Here is an 8247-nt window from a genome sequence, read left to right as displayed (position 1 = left end):
AACTGGGGGGAGAGGTGGCCGGGGCGCTGCTCGGGAACGGGCTGGGCATCCATCAGCGAGTGGTGAGAGTTGCATTGTGCATCACTTGTTTTGTGTATTGTAATTATTTTATCATTATAATCACCATCACTATTATTTTCTTCTTTTTCTGCCCCATCGAACTGTCCTTATCTCAACCCATGAGTTTGCTCACTTTAACTCTTCTAGTTCTCTCCTCCATCCCACCAGGAAAAGGAGTGAGTGAGCAGCTGTGTGGGGCTGAGCTGCTGGCTGGGGTTCAACGACAGTGTAAATAGTCACACTGCAGACAAACAGCTGCATCCAGATGCACTTTAGAACCACAGAAATGTAGCATAAGAGATTAACAAAACAAAGGATCACTTGGAAATTGCTGAATTTTTCCAAGTATGTAACTGCCTTGAGTAGACAGCAATACCTTTCAGTGATTTTAAAGTATCAAGAAATGAACTGGGAAAACCCCAAAGGAGGAAGGGCACTACTGGCCTATCGATGAATATTTTATTATTATGTCATCACCTGAAACAAGGATTTGATTTAATGAGCATAGTAGGTAATTACTCTGACCTGAGAACAATCATCTCCGCAGTCAGCACAGACTTAGGTGTCAGGAAAAAATTGTCAGTTATCGTGTTCAGTTAGGAAGTTCCCAAATGATCAGGTCTTATTGATTAAGTTAGAGAATTACAGAATATCCTGAGTTGGAAAGGACCCACAAGGATCATTGAGTCCGGCTCCTGGCCTTGCACAGAACAACCCCAGAGTGTAATTATTGATGCTGTCATTCCACAGCCATCTTTGCAAACATTTCCTGAAGAGGTTAATTTAAGACTTTTATTATCAAAGTTGATGCTGGGAGCAGTTTGACCAAACGACTTTTGATGCCATGAAAATCATTACACATACTTACTTTATGTGCTGAATGTTTTTTGTGTTTTAATTCAGTCAGCTGAGATCTTTGAAGGAATATTGTGAAGGAGCCTTCTGGTTTGATGGAATAGCTGGTCACTGAAATCTTGAAGCAATGGAGGGAGGACCCACAGGCACAAGAGCAAAAGACTTTCATTGTCCTTGCGTTGTGTGACATCAGGGCAGAGCAGTGAATGCTTTGAGGGCTCTCATGTCCTCACTTAGACAAGCTCAGCTTACTCTGCTGTGTGTAAGGGGTTGCAGCACAAGCACAACAACTGTAGTTGTCCCTGTGCCTAAATGAATCACCCCATATTACTAAATTACTTCCAAACATTAGAGCCAGAGGGGGTTGCTATAACCTCTGAAGGTTCAGCTTGTCCCTGCTTCCTCCCACCTGCTCAGAACTCAGGGTCAGTAGTTTAAACCAGAAAATTAATAGAAGAGGGAAACTATTGGTGAGCTTCTAAAAGAAAGATTAAATCTTGTCAGTCTACTGCAAGGTAACAAGCTGCTTGAGCAGAGGAGAAGCAGTGGGCACAGCTTTACTTTAAGTGACTCTCCATAAGAAAGCGGGGAAATGTGTACTGACACCAATTTAAAAGTGAGGTTATAAGCCCATTTGGAAAACCCTACTCAGAGTAATTATTAGTAATTCACAGAGTGCAAGGATATATTGAGTGAGATTCTCTGCAGTCTCGCTCTGATAGGAGATTATTTGGTATTTTCATTAACAATGTAGAGATGGCCTATGGTGATTAAATTTTAGAGAGCACCAGTCTTGAGCTAAGTACTGACTGAGCAGAGGACAAATACAATTCAAAGTGTACTTGACAAATTCAAGAGTTAGCATGTGATTCAGTAAATCCAGCTAAAATGGATTTGACAAATGCATATTTGTACATTTCAGCAGAAGCCACGATCACCTGAACAAATACAGGATGGGACAGGACAGGCTGCTACGGTAGCAGTTGGACAGAGGGGTTCTCCTGGGGTTACAGACACTCACCAGCTGAACATGATTCAACAGCATCCTGTTCCTGAAAAAAACCCAAATGTTGTTGTGGAATGTATGAACAGGAATGTAGTCTGTAAGATACACAGCATGGTCCTTCTTCCTTATGTAGTAGGAGAAAGAAGGCCTTTCTTGGAACATGGTATCCAACTGTATCTATTGGGCTTTGTGGAAAATGTGGAGCAGCTGAAGATAACAAGAGAAGAGCAATGAGAGGAGTGACAGGCTTGTTTCAAGATAATGGTAGAAGCATTTTCAAACCAGTTAGAGATAATTGCAAGGGAGGAAATAAACATTTTCTCCCTCTGATACAGGTAGAACGAGAGAAATAGATTCTATTGCAGCAGAGAGACATTGAGCTGAGACATCCGAATGGGTGGCTGGCCTTGACAGCAGGAACAGGGAAGCTCTGGATTACCCTTCCTTGGCAGTTCGTGTAATCTCTGGAATTTGAGATTTTAAAGGAAGAGTCAGTGGGCATGATATGGGGCTAGTGCAGATGAGGGTTGGAGGTGCAGAGGATAAGGCCAACTGCAGGTGCCTCCCAGCTCGTATCTCATACCCTGCCCTCTTACACTCTCACACAAAGGCCTGTGAGGGAGTCGCAACTGCTCTGGAGCAAACACTGCGCTGGCAAAGCTGTGCTGCCTCGAGGCTCACAGCCATGTGTTTCTTTTTCATCCCTTCTTTTAAAATAGCACTTATGGTAATAACATGTGGGCACACTGGCACGTTCTTGTGGAGTGGCCCATGTCTGCATAGTTAGTACGGACTTTCCGACACTGCCCAGCATAAGGCACTCTCCACTCTTCCATTTCAAACTTTTGGGAGGACTTCAGCATTCCAGCTTTTCAAGAGAATGTGTCCCACACCTTAAATGTACATTTTTGTTGTGTAAGAATAAGCGAAGTGACAGCAGTACTTTATAGAGACAGCTCCTTGATGCTTCTTAATTGTGTGTGTATGTGCGCTGGGATGATAGAGAGTTTGGAGTGCCTGATCTCTTACCCAATTACTGTGGCAGGAATCTTAAACCTTTATCTGAATTTTTGCCAGAGATGATATCTTACTCTGTTTAAACCGAGTTCTCTGCTTTTATTTTTCCTAAAACAACATTCCAACTGAGAAGAGAGCAACCAGGGCTAGTGCTGCCCAGCTTTTCATTCCCTGGGTAGACGTGCAGGTTGCTTGGCACACGTGCAAGACCCAATTTCACACTGCTGGCCTAAAGAAATTCCATATTCCCGTGCAAAGACTCCCATCAGGCTCCTGCCTGCCAGTGGAGAGCATTTCAGAGGCTTGGGGCAGAGGGAGGAAGAAACTCCCTCCCGAACCATAGACTAAAAATAGGCTGATGCTGTGCAAACAGCTTTGCCGTGAACTTCCCTCTGGCAGGCAGCCAGTGCAGCTGCCCGAGCGTTTTAAGCCCAGATACCTCTCCAAAACAAAGAGTCACTGAAGTTAAGCACAGTTAGCAACGCTTTTAATCTTATTACTCCCTGCTGCGTTGTCTCAATTTCAGCTTCTTCCAGAGTGCAGGTAGCTTATTTGGGATCTAAGGTCAAATTTTTTCACCTAAGCCATGGTTGAGACTGGCACTGGCAATCCCTGAAGTCTGCAAAGTTCAAAGCAGGGAGGAGGCCTTTAATCTAAAACTGAAATGCTCAGGTGATGCGTCCAAAAAGTGCTTTCCTGCGGAGTAAGAACTGCAGTAGGTTTTAAAACTCTCCAAATGGCTGTTAACTAAACGATCTTAAATCCTGATGTGGCGATATGGAAATTGAAAAGTCAGTTTCTTAAATGAGACTACTTTAAAAAAAGAATAAACACAAGACACAAGAGTCTGGGCAGTTGGATTGAATGACAGAGGTGATTCATTCAGGCCTTGAAGCCTGTGAGTTGTTTGGGTTTGCCATAGTTTCCAGTGTTTTTACCTACTTATTAGTGCTGACGTTTCACCCTAAAATAAATTACCACATTCTTTTGTACGCTTTGACTATGAAGACTGATGTTTCAGTGTAACTATCAAGCTTCCTCCTTCTTTGTTTCAATAGTTGTTGATTGTTTAGACATAACAAGATTCACATTTTCCCTTATCATGATTTTACGGGAAGTGTGTTTTCCAAAACTAATTAAATCTCTGGGTAATTTTCAGCTATTTCACAGGAATCACTGAGAATGCAGTAATTTTGCATAGATGCTTTTTTCCCCTCTCATTTTTGTATTGTCAAATATTCAGTTTTTATTTGAATCTTCTGTATCCAATTGTCTGGTTTGTGTGGGAATTAAACAGAAGATCAGTGTCATTGTGCTTTACATTCTCTTTAAACTCTCATCAATAGCAGGACCACACTAGTCTGTAAGTTTGTAATTTAAGATGCACTTGGCGGGGGTTCAAAGAGACAGGAGCTCTAGTCTGTCTCACTTCCCCTTGGAAAGCCTTTCTGATGCTGCCAAACAATATTTACACCAGCAGGGAACTGAGTTTTGGAAAACTTTTCCAGGCTCTGAAGAAACCAAGCAACCTGAGACTTTGATAAACCTTAGTAAATTTAAAAACTCCTGATGCTATCAGTGTGTAAAACCTGTGTTAGCCCATCAGATATCACGGATTTACAATTTGAGGAGTGGATTTCAGGTAAGCGATAAAATTAAGAGCAGAGGTTTGGCAAAAAAAGTGTTATTTGAAGCAAAATTCTCCTGTTGTCATCTCTGTTGAGCACGTCATGGTATCTTACATTTCTGCAGTTACAGCTACAGGTACTCTGTTCCACAAACAACTGAACATACTGTTTGCTAAGTCGGGTCAGTGCCTGCGGACAGATAGGTTTAAAAAGCATCAAGCTTATTTCTTCTTTTGGGACCTTCAGCTTTCTAGCTATCTGGAGAGAGGGTTCAGGTGAGGTCATGTTTTCTCTGTCCCAGAAGAAAGGTTTTCTCCCCTTGCTATGGGGTCTGGCAGTCCTTTTGAGTCCTTTTGAGTTCTCCCCCTTCCCATCCCTGTTTTGTGGGACTTTTTGAGGACAGATTTCTGAAGGGGATTTCCACTTGGTCAAGCATGATTCTGGGTGGGTAACAGGCAGTAAAGAGGAATTCTAGCTCCCTGCTGCCTGGTTTCTTAGCGTGGGACCCTAAAAATTATTTTATTTCCCCTTTTAAATATGAACTGAGTTCTAAAAGCAATCTTCAACTGAACTCTGTCCTTGCCAGGCATCTCATCCAGTCATGCAGCCTTAACCCAAATCCAGATTCAGATCAAGTGTTACTCCTATAACAGCATTTCATATTTGAGGATCTGAATGACAATCTTGCCAATCTCATATCACACAACTTGACTTCTTTGCAAAGGACAGGGGAGTCCTGAAGTGCAGCTCCCTCCTGGTTTGTGTGTGTGTGTCTCATCTCTGCTTCCCTTGTAATCTGTCTAGAGAAGATTTCTGAGATACTTGAATGGCTGCCAGGGTCTGCATGGGAGGCAGGGCCTTGGCATGTGAGCTCTGACACCTGATGCTTAGTCTGCATTGAGGCAGTGCCAGCTGGATCCGCTGCCTTCTCTATCAGGAGTTATCTGATCGGCCTGCTGGCTGTGGGATCCTGCTGGTCTTCCTCATTCTTCTCCCTGTTGCTAAAACAGCCCTGCCACCACCTCCTGTCTTCTCTTGAGTTTCTGTCCTCACACCTTCTGGTCCCTTTGTCTGTGCTGGTGTCAACGGGCTCAGATTATTGGGTTTTTTTAACAATCCTTGTGTCTGGGTCACCTGTGTGTATCTGTACAGACACCTCTTCTGAGATATGTGACAAAGAGAGTCTTTTATATATTTTTAGTAATGCTCCTGGGGTTTCCAGACAGCTCCTGCACTTGGGTGCCTGGTGGAAGCAGATTAACCTGTTCATTCCTCAGAAAGCAACTGAGAAAGGGGGGGAATGCCACATCCCCCTTCCCTAATGGAAAGACCTGTGAGCACCAACCATCTGCATTTGGAGTTGTCCAGCCTTCCAGTGCAGATATCCTGAGCTGAAGTCCTGCTGCAGCATTCCCTTGGTTTCTTACTAGCAGCTTCCATCTAAGCAGTGACAGAAAAAATTGAGGCTGTGTTAACTAAGTTTTTAGCTAAAATAGCTGCTTGACTTTAGCAAGAGAACTTCCCATGCACAACCCATCTCCCAGAGGTCCTTTCACACCTGTGTAGCCCTGGGAGTTTGCTACGTGTGGATGTTGTGATGTGGTAATGTCTGCTACTGTTCTCCCAGAGGCTGTTTAATTTTGAGTAAGCCAATAGGGTAGCTGCCATCAGTCACATTCATTTTGGTGGGGTTTGCACTGAAATGTGTCACACAGAAGCTGTTGGGTCACCCAGGTATCTTGTTGATGTGAGTATTGCTGAATGAGGGGAGCAGAAGAGGTTTCCTTGTTACTGGCATGGAGAAAATGTACCTCTCACTATTCCTTGCTGCACAGGGAAGGGAGGAATCTGCTGTAACTGCCTCGGCCCTGCTTTTTGTTCTGCTTTGCTGTTTCAAGGGCTTGCTGGGGGCCTCAGGTGACTCCTTGGGGGTGAGAAGGGCCATGCGTGCAGTCAATGGAGGTGTGGGAGGAGTGAAAGGAGGTCAGGCTGGGCTTTACTGTGTCCTCATGCAGGGTTTGCAGGACCATGTGACAGCGTCTGATAACACTGGTGTTCCCCTCGTGTGGCAGCAGGGATGGTGCACACACGGCAGAGGGTTGGTGCAGCAGCTCTGGAGGCAGCTCTGCAGCAGGAACTGAGCTGTGGTCTTGTTGAAAGAACCCTCTTTTCTTACCAACTCAATCAGTGACTCCATCAGGCCACATTGTTCAGTGAGTCAAGTGGAGCTTGAAAAACTGCTATTTCCAAAAAAAAAAAAAAAAAAAACAACCAAAAGAAAAATACCTTAATACCTTTCTGGTAGTTATGTTGCTCAGGCTTCAACCTTTGTGTCGGGACAGGTTCAAACAAACACAATGTCCTTTGGGTGGGTCTCTGGATTTCAGGTGTGCCTTCTCCGTCCAAGCCACTTCCCACAGCTCTCCTGTGCCCAGGGAACAAGGTCCCTGCTGAGCAGGAAGAGGAGCAAGCGCAGACCTCAGAGCTGTTGAGGGGAAGGTGGGCACCCCACATGCTCAGTCACAGCCATGGGGCTCGGGCTACTAAAAATCATGGGCACAGGACTGTGCTTCAGGGTTGGCAGCACTGAGCCTATGCCGTGCTCTGCCTCAGTGACGGGATCTGCCTTTGCTTGTTTTCTGCCATTTTAAGATAATCCTTGTTTAAATTCCTGCAGGCCCTTAGGCGAGCTGGCCCTTAGCAGCCGGCTGGCACCGGGTGAATCCCGCCGGGCAGGACCCCGTGTGTCTGTGGTGTGGAGTGCCAAGCGCCGGCCTCGCCGCGGTGTTGTGACAGACGCCGTCGCGTGTCTGGTCCTGCTGAGCCGGCACCACTGGGATAATTCTGAACAACGGATGTTTGCAAACCAAAGCTGATAAATGCCATAAATACCGGCCCCAAAGTGCAGCAATCCAGGCTGGTGGTTCTCAGGATGCTTGAGATTCTGTGATAAGCAACCACCAGAGTGTTTTGTAGTAACTGTGTAATTCTTGTGCCACTGACCGTTCCTTGCGCTACTGAATAAAGAGCAAAATGTCTGTAATTCCCCCAACCCCTGTCCTGGAGTATGAAAACCTCTTTAGTGAAAAAGGAAGTTATCTACAGCTACAGAGAAGTACATTGGTTCAGAGGTTTTGCTTATTTTACTTTTGGTAAGTAAATTGTCATTTATTAGCCAAGCAGGGAGAGAAATCTTGGTAAACTCTCATCATCCAGGAAATCCCAGTCTTGAAACAAATACGTAGATAGGCACCACTTTCCAAAATCCATGGAGACTGTCACCACTGAGAATCACTTTGATGACACATTTCTACAAGAGTCAACAAGACGGAGAACAGGAATAACATTATTTTAATAGGTATTTTGCAACAAACAACATCTATTCCCTATTTCTTAGGAAGGGTGTGTCTCTTTTTAAATGATGTTTTTGTACATCTGGCTTCCTCTCCCATTTGAAACATTTGGCTAGAAAAATAATTATAGGCTATTATAATTACTAGTCAGAGTGGAGAGATCTCTCTGTAGCCATGCAGTAGATGGGATGCTTGTGTGCTAAATTCACATTTTGGAGAATGCTCTCTATATAATCTAATGAGACATTCCTTCTTGGTTTTCCTCTTGACTAAAAATGGTGGTGCTCATCTCAGGACTGGGTTAATGTGCCTGGAATTCTCCATTTTT

Source organism: Pipra filicauda, unplaced genomic scaffold (genome assembly GCF_003945595.2).
Source record: "Pipra filicauda isolate LSUMZ 115617 unplaced genomic scaffold, ASM394559v2 scaffold616_size215100_pilon, whole genome shotgun sequence".
Classification (NCBI taxonomy): Eukaryota; Metazoa; Chordata; class Aves; order Passeriformes; family Pipridae; genus Pipra; species Pipra filicauda.
Note: the sequence above shows the minus strand (reverse complement) of the source record.